We start from the raw sequence: 15,056 nt of genomic DNA, 5'->3' as shown, positions 1-15,056 counted from the left end.
TAAGGTGACCTGATCGATGGTTGCGCGTGTGCCGCGTCAGCGACTTATTCTGTTGAACTAAATAAGTCACATGCTTATCAACGTGATCGTAGGGTGTGCCGTATTATGGTACCTATGCGTGTAACTTATATATTATATATATATAGTATATATATATATTTTCGCAATTTTAGACCCATTTTAACAGCTAGAAGCTTCAAATTTCACCGATTGCTTACGTATATAGTATATATTGCTGTGTCACAAAATCATAGAGATCGGTGATATATTTAATATATATATGATGGTATACATAGTATATATATATAGTATATATATATATTTTTCTGCGATTTCGGCCCCATTTTAACAGCTAGAAGATTCAACTTTATCCAAATGCTTACGTGTATAGCATATATTGTTGTCTGAAAAATCATAGAGGTCGGTGGTATATATATTATATACCCCATATATACTGTAATTTTTGCCCCTTTTTTACGGCTAGAAGCTTCAATATTCATCAAATTTCATCAAATAGTTACGTTTACGTCATACATTGTTGAAATACGTGATTCGTAGTCATAGTTTTTACACAAAGACCACAAAAAACCTGAAACTTTGCATCCTCACACAAAGTACCTACCTGTTTTTTATTTTATATTTATCTTAAAATCATTTAGGTATGTAGATCTGTTCACTATATATTTCTTATCTCATACATCCCATTATTCGGAGATTACGAACGGAATAAGATTATTGTTCAGCCCCATTCATGAAAGGTATGAAGTCTTCGGCACAGCCGAATACAGTCCCGTTCTTACTTGTTTTCATACAAGATATGTCCAGTCTAATGTACATATGTATATATAATATTAGTTTGTACCTACATATTCAATAAATATTACCGTAAGTTTAATATGTTTGTTTATTTTTATATGTACATATAATGGTCGGCCATTGGTTGAAATTAAAACTTTTTCGTTTTATGACTGTGAAAAAAAAAATATTTGTAAAAAATTATAACACAAAAAGGACTTTAAATAAAAATAAAAAAATATAAAAAAAAACAACAAAAAAAATAATAATAAAAACGGTAGCCCACAAAGAATAAAAGAGTAACAAAATAAAATAAAAAAAAACAGCAAATCGAAAACGAAAATTTAAAACATGAAAAAAGAAAACAGATAATAAAAAATTAAGAAAGAAAACAAAAAAAGAAACAAAAAGTACATAAGAAAGGAAAATAAAAAAAAAAATTTAAATAAAAAATGAATTAAAAATCCCCAAAATTTAAGAAAATAAAACAATACAATTTTTATTTTCCTCTTTTATAGACTTTTTATGTTCTTTCTTAATTTTATTTTCTGTTCTTTTTTTCTTTCTTATTTTGAATTTCCTTTTTCGATTTGCCTTTTGTTTTATTTTGTTACTTTTTTATTTTTTGTGGTGTCATTACTTTATTTTTTATTTATTTTTTTTGTCGTTGTTTTTTTTTTTTTGATTTTAAGCAAAAAGAAAATGAATAACGAATAAGAAAAAAGGAAAATAATAAAAACAGAAAATAAACAAAATTAGGAAAAAATAACAAAGTTAACTAAAAAGGCTATAAAAAGAAAAATGAAAAAAAAAAAATAAAAAAATAAAAATAAAAAAATAAAGAATAAAAAAATAATTTTTTTTTAAATTAAATTTAAAGTCCATAAAATATAAGAAAACAAAAAAGCAAATAAAATAAAGTAAATTTAAAAAAGTGTAAAAAAACTAAAAGCAAATATTAAAAAGTTTAAATAAAAACGGGTGACCCTAGAATTTGTTTGTACAATGTGCGCATCAAACGAATGGTGTTAATGAGTATTTTAAAAGGGAGTGGGCCTTAGTTCTATAGGTGGACGCCGTTTCGAAAAATCGCCATAAAGGTGGACCAGGGGTGACTCTAGAATGTGTTTGTACGATATGGGTATCAAATTAAGGGTATTAATGAGGGTTTTAAAAGGGGTGGTGGTTGTTGTATAGGTGGTCACCTTTTCGAGATATCGCCATAAAGGTGGACCAGGGGTGACCCTAGAATTTGTTTGTACAATATGGGTATCAAGAGAAAGGTGTTAATGAGTATTTTAAAAGCGAGTAATCCTTAGTTCCATAGGTGGACGCCGTTTCGAGATATCGCCATAAAGGTGGACCAGGGGTGACCCTAGAATTTGTTTGTACAATATGGGTATCAAAAGAAAGGTTTTAATGAATATTTTAAAAGAGAGTAATCCTTAGTTCCATAGGTGAACGCCGTTTCGATATATCGCCATAAAGGTGGACCAGGGGTGACCCCAGAATTTGTTTGTGCAATATTGGCATGAAACGAAAGGTGCTAATGACTATTTTAAAAGGGAGTGGGCCTTGGTTCTATAGGTGGACGCCGTTTCGAAATATCGCCATAAAGGTGGACCAGGGGTGACTCTAGACTTTGTTTGTACGATATGGGTATCAAATGAAAGGCTTTAATGAGTATTTTTAAAAGGGAGTGGGCCTACGTTCTATAGGTGTTCGCATTTTCGAGATATCGCCATAAAGGTGGACCAGGGGTGACTCTAAAATGTGTTTGTACGATATGGGTATCAAATTAAAGGTATTAATGAGGGTTTTAAAAGGGAGTTGTGGTTGTTGTATAGGTGGTCGCATTTTCGAGATATCGCCATAAAGGTGGACCAGTTGTGACCCTAGAATTTGTTTTTACAATATGGGTATCAAAAGAAAGGTGTTAATGAGTATTTTAAAAGGGAGTGGGCCTTAGTTCTATAGGTGGTCGCCTTTTCGAGATATCGCCATAAAGGTGGACCAGGGGTGACCCTAGAATTTGTTTGTACAATATGGGTATCAAAAGAAAGGTGTTAATGAGTATTTTAAAAGAGAGTAATCCTTAGTTCCATAGGTGGACGCCGTTTCGATATATCGCCATAAAGGTGGACCAGGGGTGACCCCAGAATTTGTTTGTGCAATATTGGCATCAAACGAAAGGTGTTAATGAGTATTTTAAAAGGGAGTGGGCCCTAGTTCTATAGGTGGACGCCGTTTCGAAATATCGCCATAAAGGTGGACCAGGGGTGAATCTAGACTTTGTTTGTACGATATGGGTATCAAATGAAAGGTGTTAATGAGTATTTTTAAAAGGGAGTGGGCCTTCGTTCTATAGGTGTTCGCCTTTTCGAGATATCGCCATAAAGGTGGACCAGGGGTGACTCTAAAATGTGTTTGTACGATATGGGTATCAAATTAAAGGTATTAATGAGGGTTTTAAAAGGGAGTTGTGGTTGTTGTATAGGTGGTCGCATTTTCGAGATATCGCCATAAAGGTGGACCAGTTGTGACCCTAGAATTTGTTTTTACAATATGGGTATCAAAAGAAAGGTGTTAATGAGTATTTTAAAAGGGAGTGGGCCTTAGTTCTATAGGTGGTCGCCTTTTCGAGATATCGCCATAAAGGTGGACCAGGGGTGACCCTAGAATTTGTTTGTACAATATGGGTATCAAAAGAAAGGTGTTAATGAGTATTTTAAAAGAGAGTAATCCTTAGTTCCATAGGTGGACGCCGTTTCGATATATCGCCATAAAGGTGGACCAGGGGTGACCCCAGAATTTGTTTGTGCAATATTGGCATCAAACGAAAGGTGTTAATGAGTATTTTAAAAGGGAGTGGGCCTTAGTTCTATAGGTGGACGCCTTTTCGAGGTATCGCAATAAAGGTGGACCAGGGGTGACTCTAGACTTTGTTTGTACGATATGGGTACCAAATGAAAGGTGTTAATGAGTATTTTTAAAAGGGAGTGGGCCTTCGTTCTACAGGTGTTCGCCTTTTCGAGATATCGCCATAAATGTGGACCAGGGGTGACTTTAGAATATGTTTGTACGATATGGGTATCAAATGAAAGGTGTTAATGAGTATTGTAAAAGGGCGTGGGGCTTAGTTCTATAGGTGGACGCCTTTTCGAGATATAGCCATAAAGGTGGACCAGGGGTGACCCTAGAATGAGTTTGTACGATATGGGTATCAAATTAAAGGTATTAATGAGAGTTTTAAAAGGGAGGGGTGGTATATGTGAAGGCTTTTTCCAGATATCGACCAAAATATGGACCAGGGTGACCCAGAACATCATCTGTTGGATACCGCTAATTTATTTATATATGTAATACCTGCCAAGATTTTAAGGGCTTTTTATTTCGCCCTGCAGAACTTTTTCATTTTCATGCTACTTAATATGGTAGGTGTCACAACCATTTTATAAAGTTTTTACTAAAGTTATATTTCCCGTCAATAAAACAATCCAATTACCTTACCACGTTTCATCCCTTTTTTCGTATTTGGTATAGAATTATGGCATTTTTTTCATTTTTCGTAATTTTCGATATCAAAAAAGTGGGCGTGGTCTTAGGCGGATTTCGTTCTTTTTTCATACCAAGATAAAGTGAGTTCAGATAAGTACGTGAACTAAGTTCAGTAAAGATATGTCGATTTTTGCTTAAGTTATCGTGTTAACGGCCATGCGGAAAGACAGACGGACGACTGTGTATAAACTGGGCGTGGCTTCAACCGATTTCGCCCATTTTCACAGAAAATAGCTAGCGCCATAAAGTCTATGCCCCTACCAAATTTCAAAAGGATTGGTTAATTTTTGTTCGACTTATGGCGTTAAAAGTATCCTAGACAAATTAAATGAAAAAGGGCAGAGCCACGCCCATTTTGAAATTTTCTTTTATTTTTGTATTTTGTTGCACCATATAATTACTGGAGTTGAATGTTGACATAATTTACTTATAAACTGTAAAGATATTAAATTTTTTGTTAAAATTTTACTTTAAAAAATTTTTTTTTAAAAGTGGGCGTAGTCCTTCTCCGATTTTACTAATTTTTATTAAGCGTACATATAGTAATAGGGGTAACGTTCCTGCCAAATTTCATCATGATATCTTCAACGACTGCCAAATTACAGCTTGCAAAAGTTTTAAATTACCTTCTTTTAAAAGTAGGCGGTGCCACGCCTATTGTCCAAAATTTTATTAATTTTCTATTCTGCGTCATAAGTTCAACTCATCTACCAAGTCTCGTCGCTTTATCTGTCTTTGGTAATGAATTATCGCACCTTTTCGATTTTTCGAAATTTTCGATATCGAAAAAGTGGGCGTGGTTATAGTCCGATATCGTTCATTTTAAATAGCGATCTGAGATGAGTGCTCAGGAACCTACGCACCAAATTTCATCAAGATACCTCAAAATTTACTCAAGTTATCGTGTTAACGGGCGGATGGACGGACGGACATGGCTCAATCAAATTTTTTTTCGATCCGTATTATTTTGATATATGGAAGTTTATATCTATCTCGATTCCTTTATATATGTACAACCAACCGTTATCCAATAAAACTTAATATACTCTGTGAGCTCTGCTCAACTGAGTATAAAAAAGACAATGAAGATGAAATGAAAATGGGGAAAGGGTTAAATGCAATTACAAAATAAATTTATATACATAAAAAAAAAACACGTGTAGTACATATTTATGTACATACAGCGGCGAACAGAAAACTGGACATAGACTTCTGGTGTCACATGCTTTTACATAAGTTAGACCTCGTCAGTTACAGCAGCACGTTCTGTGTGCGTGACCTGCGCTCAGCAGGTCAAGGCTCCAGCTTTTAGGTGCGGCAGAGTTGCCAGATGTCGACGCAGCAACTAAGATTAAAAACGAAAAGAAATGTCATAAGAACTGAAAGGTTAAAAAAAAAAATACTAATAATAAAATAAATTGAACAAATAAATAAGAAATAAAGATAAAAAAATTAAAAACGAAAAAAAAATTTAACAAATGAAAAAACTACAAAGAAAAATTGAATAAAAATTCAAAAAAGAAAAAAAATTTCTTTAAACCATATTGAATGGTGCCGATTCATATCCTTCAGCGTGAGGAATGAAAGGTAGAAACTTGGAATTATTTACACTATTTATTTAAACAATTCTCAGCCGATTTACTAATGACGCTTTCAATTTCTTTCTTAATTACAGAATAACAACAATACGCCTTGGATGACTACGGAAGCTGCATCGTCGTCGAATCCATTCTTATCGTAAACTAAATATTTTTTAAATGAGGATTTTTTTATTGGGCGGGTTTTAAAAAACAGAGAGCGCTACTCAGTTGAAAGAATAAAAAAGTTCTTTTTTTATATAAATACTAGCTTTACCAGGCGCACGTTGTAACGTCCGAGATCGAATGAATGCGTTATTTTTCCTGTTTTGTTTATTGATAATTTAATTTATTGTTCTGTAAATTGAATTGAATTTTTTACGCATATTTGGTGAAATTTTCTGTTAAAACATTTTATTCTTGTATCTTATTGTATCTTGTTTTATATTATTGTATTGCTTTTACCGCTGATGATTGTTGCTTTGATTACATTCCGAAGAAGCATGACTGGTGAGCCAATTTTCAAAGTTGATATATGCGCAGGCATTCCTTTTGGTTCTAAGGAGTATAGAAATTCATTTGGATAATTCACAATTTTATCTTCATCTGTAAGTGTGTCGATCGATTTATATTTCGTCACTTCACCAGGAAATTGATTTTGAAAGCGATCATTGATTTTGTTAACATGATCATTATTGGGAGCTAAGATAGTTCTTTCGCATAGCCAAAAAACAAAAACATTTAAATTTAAAATTCTGAAATATGAAAAAATTTCGTCTTGATCGAAGGAACCTCGAGCCAAAATTTGGTGATGATCGAAGTATAGCAAACACGTTTACATAGGGAACACACATCATAATTTGATTTTTATAGAAGATGTAGATAGACTGAAGCTAAACAATTTTTTTAACAGCGGCAGATTAATAAACGTCCAAAAGGCATAACAGCTAAACTCAACAATGCAGTCAAACTTTAGGTGTTAAAATAACTTAAGTTTGTACGGCAGCCATAGTTTTCCCCATTCCACATTTAACGTCACATAGCTCCTTACCAATTTTAATTATCCTACCATTACGTCATCCAGATATATGCAGTATAATATATTCCATTTGTATGGGAAGTGCCACGCCCCCTTTTTCCCAATTCCATATTTTCTTGGTGGTGTTAAGGATTGACCTCAAATAACTCCTTACTGAATTTCAATGTTCTGGCATGTATACCTTTAAAGTTATGCAGTACCAAAGATTCCATTTGAATGGACGCCCCCTTTTTCCCAATTCCTCATGGTGTTAGGGATTGACCTCATATAACTCCTTACTGAATTTCAATTTTCTGGCATGTATGCCTTCAAAGTTATGCATTACTAAAGATTCCATTTGTATGGGAGTTGCCACGCCCCCTTTCTCCAAATTCCGCATTTTCTTGGTGGTGTTAAGGATTGACCAATATCCTGGCATGTATACCTTCAAAGGTATGCAGTACCAAAGATTCCATTTGTATGGGAGGTGCCACGCCCCTTTTATATATCGAAATTATTTTTAGCCTAAAACCTTCCCGTTGATCGAAGGAACCCATAACCAAAATTTGGTGATGATTGATGTGTGGGAAATACGTTTCCATAGCGACCACACACACAGAATTTGATTTTTATATATATATGGCTAAACCGATTTGGGATTTCAAAATCAACTAACCATCATCTCTCCTTCCTGTATCTTTTCTAAAAATTTCATGGCAATCTGTCGAGCCGTTCTCGAGTTATGGAGTGACAATCAAAATGTACACTTCTTTTATATATATATAGATATACACATTTACGCATAGACAAAAACAACAACAAAACGCTACGACAAAAGAGTATAAATTTAACATATAAGTATTATAATTGTAATGAATGTTTGAAAACAAGCTGTTAGTTCCGTTACAGTTGAGATCGAGAAGCTAAAAGAAGAGAGAAAAAAGAGAATGACATATGAGAGTGAAAGCGGAACATGCTAATGAGAAGGCGGCAGAGCGTGCTACACAATTCCAGCTCACGAGGCAAAAAGTTTTGTAAACACGTTTGAAAACCAAAAATCCTGAAATAATGTAACTCTAAAATTTAATTACTTTGCTTAAGGAACAGATGGTAATTGCTCTCACTGCCTATCATAGAGTTGACATTCAACATTAACAGCAAACAGCACTCGACGCCCACTCTCTTTTCCAAGAAAACAAAAAAGTTGTTTGAGGCAACGAATCAATACAATTTAAAAAATGCAAATAAACTAAACACGAACACACACACACTAAGTATACATGGCTGAAACGGCATGCAAAAATTAAGCTGAGCAGTCATGTGCTAAATATTTACTATTTAAATTTATAATCAATGCTATTTTATTTTTGATTGCAATAGCTAAAGAAAATACAACAAATTGTAATTGTTTAAAATATTTATCGTTGTAAATTTTATTTTTTTTTGTAATTTTTAAAAACTTAACATATCTGATAAAAAATTATTTTTATATATCTTCAACTTATATGTATTATCTTTAATTGTATGTACAATAATGCTCTATGTGTTGCAATTTATATCCAGAGAGCGGAAAAATTGTGTTTTTTTTTTGTTAATATCGATTGTGCGATCAACCAACGAGACAGCTAAAAACAAATCTTATGTATAAATTACTAAATCAAATAAAATAAATAAATAATAAAAAAAGTAATTAAAGCAAAAAAATATAGTGTCCTTTGTACGGAAATTGACATCATGACAACATGAAAGTAAATAGAAACATACTTTTGGCGCATATTCGAAATGCTATTTTGTTATTTGAGAAACTTCGAAAGAATCCGATTGAAGAAGTAATTCGAAGATGGTTTGCAATAAAAGTCTTTATATCCAGCATACAGGTAGAGATTAGTGTGGAAAGATCTTCGCGCTATATTTAATTTGCAAAGTTTCGGAATTCTTTTCGGGACTATCTTAGGATCACTTCCAATGAATTCAAAGTTATTCTGCTATGATTTGTGAACAATCTCCACATCAATTTGAGATTGTTTATGGATCAATTTAAAAACGGTTGAAAGTTGTCTCACAGCCCAGTTACTTTTTAATTATTTTTTTAATCCTAAGAGATTGATTTATATTGACATTGACCAATGATATAAATATTTAGATAATGTATGTAAATAGAGGTCTGCTTCGATTTTGGAAAAGTTAGCTGTGCCTCCAACTGAGATACCGTGGCTTTTATTTCGGGTCCAGATCGTGCATTTGTGGGACTATGTAGGGTGTATTTTCGGAATTATTTTGGGACTACTTCGTATTAAGGGACTAAAAAAGTAAATAAGTGCGATCACTCACAAATAGTCACTCCGAAGGAAGTGCGAGGAATCTTGTAGTTTCAACAAGGTTGTACCAAAAATATATATATGGGTGTTACAGGCGTTGACTCCATGCTAAAATTGAAAAGATAGTAGATGTGCAGACACTTCGATAAACGTTATGACCATCTAGTGATCACTTACGAATTATTTCTTAATAATTTTTGGGTTCATTTGAGGAAATCGCTTGATCACTTCAAGACTGTTTTCCTTATACTAGATTTGTTAGTATTTTTATTTTGGAATCAATTCGGGCCTACCTCTAAATCACTTTAGGATAGATTAACGATAATTTTGAGACTAATACGATTTTTTTCGGTATGGCTTTGGTAATATTTCATTACTATATATGAATCAATGCGGGATGGTTTTTGATACCACCTTGGAACGTGGTATTATTTCCAAATTCTCTTCAGGATCAATTCGAAACTATCTCCGGATCATTTCATTGCTTTCTTGCTTTCTGAATAAATTTGAATTTAATTCGTGATCATATCCAGACTAGTTCTGGAACACTTGGGCATTTTTTGTTTCAATCAGTACATCATTTCAGGACTATATCCGGATAATTTTGGAATCATCTTAGGAATATGTATTTCGGCATTGTTGTCGGATAAATGTGGAACTGTCTCCATGTAATTTCGGGAATATCCAGATCGAATCGGTTTTCGTGATAATTTTGGATTGCTAGGACCATAACGATACTACACCAAAATCACTTCGGGTTTAATTTAGGATTATTTTGGGGATATTTTAGTATTGTGTTTTGGAAAATTTTATTTTAATTTGGGTTTATCTTTGGAATATTTCAGGATTGTTTTTGGATCATCTCGGATATATTTTGGCATCATATCGAAAGCTCACTAAAGAGTATTTCGAATTGTTTCACCCATCGGGTGAAGTGTTTTTTTTTTAATAACGGCTATGAACGGCGCAAGGCTTTAAACCAAACGGACAGTAGTCATACAGAGATTAGAGAAACCAAGTCTTGGTGTTGCATTTGTGGTGTAAATAGCCCTATCAGGTTATACTATTCTCGGCCTTAGGAATCAGTCTCGGACGATCCGCATCAAAAAGTGATTCTTAAATATATCGCTTATCTACGTCCACACGCCACCAGAGGAAATTGAAGACTTTTATGATTCACGAGAATACCCATAAGATAGCTGGAGAGACAATGACATCAAAACCGTGTTTGTTGACTTTGAATGCTAAGGAGGGAAAGGAAGAAGTGTTTGGCCCTACATTCTACGATTTAACGTCTCTCAACTGATTTGGGTTAATTTATTCCGCTGCTGCTGCAAATATAGTAACCTGTAGTAAAAGCCAGGTTTCAGCATGAGCAGGTATCCAAGCTACCTGCCTCCTAATGAAAAAAGTCAAAAGGAAGTCGTCAGGATATGCATACGCTTCTGTGTAGTGAAGTCTTTCCTCATGGAAACTGAATATTTTTTCACTGCGCTGTCGCGGATCTTCTCTGAGAGGTATCGATCGCAAACAATGCAATGGAGCAGTGCCTCTCATGCACTACGTGCCGCCACTGCGGACACTATACGTTTGCAACCATTCCGGAGGAGAAACTGATGCAAAAAAAATATTACTCCGTTCTGGATAACGCTTCTGGTACAATGTGAGAAAACCTGTTTAAAATCATAAGTAAACTCCTATGCAAAGTAAGATTGATTGGAACTTGCGCGTGCTAGTCCAATCTACATAAAGAGCTATTCTACAAATGGCATAACTATACGGCTGGTCGACCAATACCCCGATTGGCAATTAACTCTTTGACCAACCTAAAAAAAAATGCCTTAGATAAGATGGCTCTAGGTGCTAAAGAAGTTTTAGGTGCAGTATATGGCTCAAGAGTTCCTTATTTTGATGGCGCGGCCCTTTGCGAATAAGGCAGTATGATGACTGATGCTCGCCAAGGGGATCGTGCTTTCCGCAAGGTTATTGAATCCGTCCCGGCTCGCCTTAATCCCGCCGGAAGAATTCCCGAAATTCGGCTTCATTTTCTGGCGGAGGCCGCAAAATTTAGCGAGAGAACGTGACCTTATAAGACAGCTCGATCCCGGCGACCCCCAAATAAGATATAAACCAACGCATCAGATTGCTTGTGGATGAACACAATCGGGCGAATTGGGAGGAGCATCTAAGTAGTTGTAACCTCTCTGCCGGTGTGAGTCAGCTTTGGTCCACCGTAAAGTCGCTATCGAATCCGTCAAAGCGCAATGACAAAATTTCCATCGCTTTTGGCGAAAAAGTGATGTCGGATGGATATTCTACGGTTGACAAATTTAGACGGATGGCCAACAGACACGCACATAAACATAAATTCAGCAAATTACCATCACCGCCAAAGAGGTTGAGGATGCCATCGGTCAAGCTAAACCATCTAAAGCAGTGGGCCCCGACGGCATAGCCATGCCGATGCTTAAAATCCTAGGAAAAGAGGGTTTCAAATATTTAGCACATATCTTCAACCTGTCCCTTTCCACCTTTATCATTCCCAAAAAATGGAAAATGGCCAAGGTGGCCCTGCTAATAAAGCCTGGGAAACCCGCTAACATAGGACATTCATATCGCCCGATATCTCTTCTATCGCCAGAAATGGAACGGTAAGTTTTGTTGTGTAATGCCGTGCTTATCGACTATTTCGTTTCTCTGTATGCTACCTCCTTGATAGCAAGCCTTTTAGCGCTCAAAGTAGAGCTGCTACTCATGCGGGACCGTCAAAGGGCCAGTAAAATCACCATTTCAACACGAAATTTTGCAGCGATGGAATTTAGGTAGAGAAAGACACAAGTATGTATTATGTATGCGCTTTCTTGGATGCCCTCAAGCCAGAAAATTTTCTATTTATTTGTTCGTTCAACCTAAAACCCAAACAGTTGATGTACAGGTCTAAATATTTGAAGAGCCGGTTCTGCAGAGTACGAAACAAATATTATCGACCCGAAAAAGTGCTTTTTTAGGATTATTTAAATGTATGATTTTGGAGTCCTACCGAAAGTCTAAGTTCAACCCGAATCAACGTTATTTGGATCAGGAGCTCGGTTCTTTGACAAATTTCCGGTTGTCATAAAACAGTGTCAGTTTTCAGATTTTCTCCGAGCATACTTTTCTGGTAAGACCAGTAACAAAGACTTTCTGGAATTATCTGGTTGTTCTAGTAACCTCAAAAATACTTCCCGCATACTTAGGGGACTGTTACGGGTATATACAGTCCCTTTTTGGATATAAAATATGGAGCGCTTCTGTACTAGACCGAATGCAATGAGTACAATTTCTCTGACCCCTTGCACCCGGGGGCCAATGGATTTAAATCGCGTTTTACGACAGGCATTCCTTACAGTAGGAGAGATGTTTTACAGGGATACCTGGTTTTATGACCAGGTGGTTCGAATTTAGAGCACATTCAAGTACCGTTGGCTATGACAGGCTTAAATATCTTGGAGCTATTTTTAACAGCAAGCTGCCGTGGAAGCTTTTTGGATAGTTTTAAGCCAGACCGACAATCAGACTTCGAGATCCGTAATTCGCTCGGTCTCAGTTGGAAATTTATAGGCTGCCCGATCCCTGTAGTGTCACGGAAGTTGCAGCTATAGAGGATGGGATAGGCGAGATCATATACTACGCTTTAACTATCGAGGCGAGTGCAATATTTACTCTGATAGTCAGGTAGCTAGCAAACCGATAAGCTTTTTCACCGCGTGGTGGAGTAAAATATACCTGAGGGAAGGCATGCTTGTCGTAGGAGGCGAATTGAATGCATAGACACGAAAGTTCGCGGGGTACAAAAATCGTTTCCGTGAAAGCAGGGCTAATGGCATAAAGTTCAAGAGCTGGAGCGGGGCGCATATGAATCCTGCTGCCCGCATTAGTATTATTGCGGTTACAATTACAACAACCGTGTGGTCGGGAGCTGTTAAGCACTCGAAATGGCATTGAATTAATTGATCAGGCCTTGACATTAAGATATCCCTGGCGACAGTTACACTGAACTCTTAGCCTGAACATGTACTTCAGGACTTGAATTCAACTGGCCACTTGCTCTCTGCTTCTAGGCAGGGGCGTCTCAAGTGGGCTTAGCAAGTGCCGGGCTGACATTATCCCTTACTTTGATAGAAAGCTCACACCGTGATAAAAAAAAATGTTCAATTGAGCTGTACTTAAACTGTGCAACGGCCACCAAACCTTACCTAACTTAAGACTGGATTACCGGAATAGAGCGGACCGCATCAGATGGGACGACCTTGCAGATCTCTTTTCTCTTGCTTCGTACATCTATTGGTGGACGAAGTGCAGCGAAGATGATTTTTGCGAATCGAAAAAATCCGTTTAATTCATCCCAATTGCAGTTTACGCAGGTTCTGCATTTTAAAGGTATAAAATAGCTTCGTCGCTGATCGAGAAGACTTGGTCCCCAGCTCCGGTTCCTCGGTTTTAACGACACTATTGTATGTATATACGAACATATGAGCTCCTTCTTTTTACCCACAGTTCAGCATTAAATGGTGTACTTTTAAAGGTTTAGGCTTTCAACATCCGATGGTACACATATAATCAAAGTTTCTTACTTTACTTTATAGCTGCAGCGTGCTTACAACAAAATCACGATTATGCTAATTCGATTTTTGATAGTTTCCAATAACAGCGAAAGTGTTTGCGTATGAGTGCAACGGCGCCAGTAGAGGGTGGGTAGGATGCACCTTATCAAGTAAGTGATTCGCTTCTTTACAAACCAGAGAGGTGGTGGTGATTGGAATTAGCGATGGTGGGGGTGATATACATACATACATACATTGAAGTACAATAATCGCAGCCAAGCATATGGAAGACTAATTTTAATAATTCAACTGTGATTAGCACCCAGGGCAGAAAATTGTATTTCCAACACACTCATACATAGCTAAAGTTAATATCAACATCATATCATGGCTGTATTGACCTACCTATGTATGTACATTGTTAGTTGTTGTGCGCAGGCATAGACGTCACAAAATTGTATAACACTTGACCTATGACCTTATATTATTTTTGGAACTACAATTTGATGGCGCTCCAACTGCTCTAGTGGTGACATCACACTTTGGAATGGCGATTAGAAAAAAAGTTGGCAGCGAACCGTGTCGTCTTGTCTAGCGAAAATTGTAAAACCAAACCTTATTTAGTACAGTTGAGCAATATTTTGTCTAAGGTTAAATCCACGCCATACCTTAATTGGATATCTTCGAATCGGAAAAGAGCGCACCGATCATATTGCTATGGATGCAAGACCGCTGTTGCATGATGGTAGCGTACTCAGGACGCGAGAAAAGCAACATCAAATGATGTTTTTTCAATTAGAAAACAGTTGTTCTTATCAGGGTCGCCCCTCAGCAGCGGTTTAACAAAATACTACGAGTGTGTTTCTGCCATGAATAGCTTATCATTGAAAATTCAACCGCCTTGCAGCTGCCGCTCGGAGTCGCCAGTAGAAAATTTTAAAGAAGCAGGACGCAATTTTGAAGAGAAGCTTGGGCTAAAACTCTTTCAAATCATATATATTCGCTCAACCAAGAAAAGAAAGGCATGGCTGTCATAATTTCAACCCCCTAAATTTGGGCGTTGCATAGCAATCGATATCAAGTGTTCCTCCAATTGTCTCAACAAACTCCCTGGAGATCTCTCTCGTCCTCTGCTGCCGAATTAGGATGTCGACCGTAATACTTTCTAAATTGTAGAAAAAATTACGGTTTATTTTACCCATTATAT

The 15,056-nt window shown here is 36.2% G+C and overlaps 1 pseudogene; it reads left to right on the top strand.

Annotated features, from left to right (window-relative positions):
- The window catches only part of LOC137254330 (uncharacterized), a 448,788-nt pseudogene extending 434,788 nt beyond the window's left edge, over positions 1 to 14,000 (top strand).
- The last annotated feature ends 1,056 nt before the right edge of the window (positions 14,001 to 15,056 follow it).

Source organism: Eurosta solidaginis, chromosome 5, assembly GCF_040869045.1.
Source record: "Eurosta solidaginis isolate ZX-2024a chromosome 5, ASM4086904v1, whole genome shotgun sequence".
Classification (NCBI taxonomy): Eukaryota; Metazoa; Arthropoda; class Insecta; order Diptera; family Tephritidae; genus Eurosta; species Eurosta solidaginis.
Note: the sequence above shows the minus strand (reverse complement) of the source record. Positions and strands in the feature narration are given on the sequence as shown.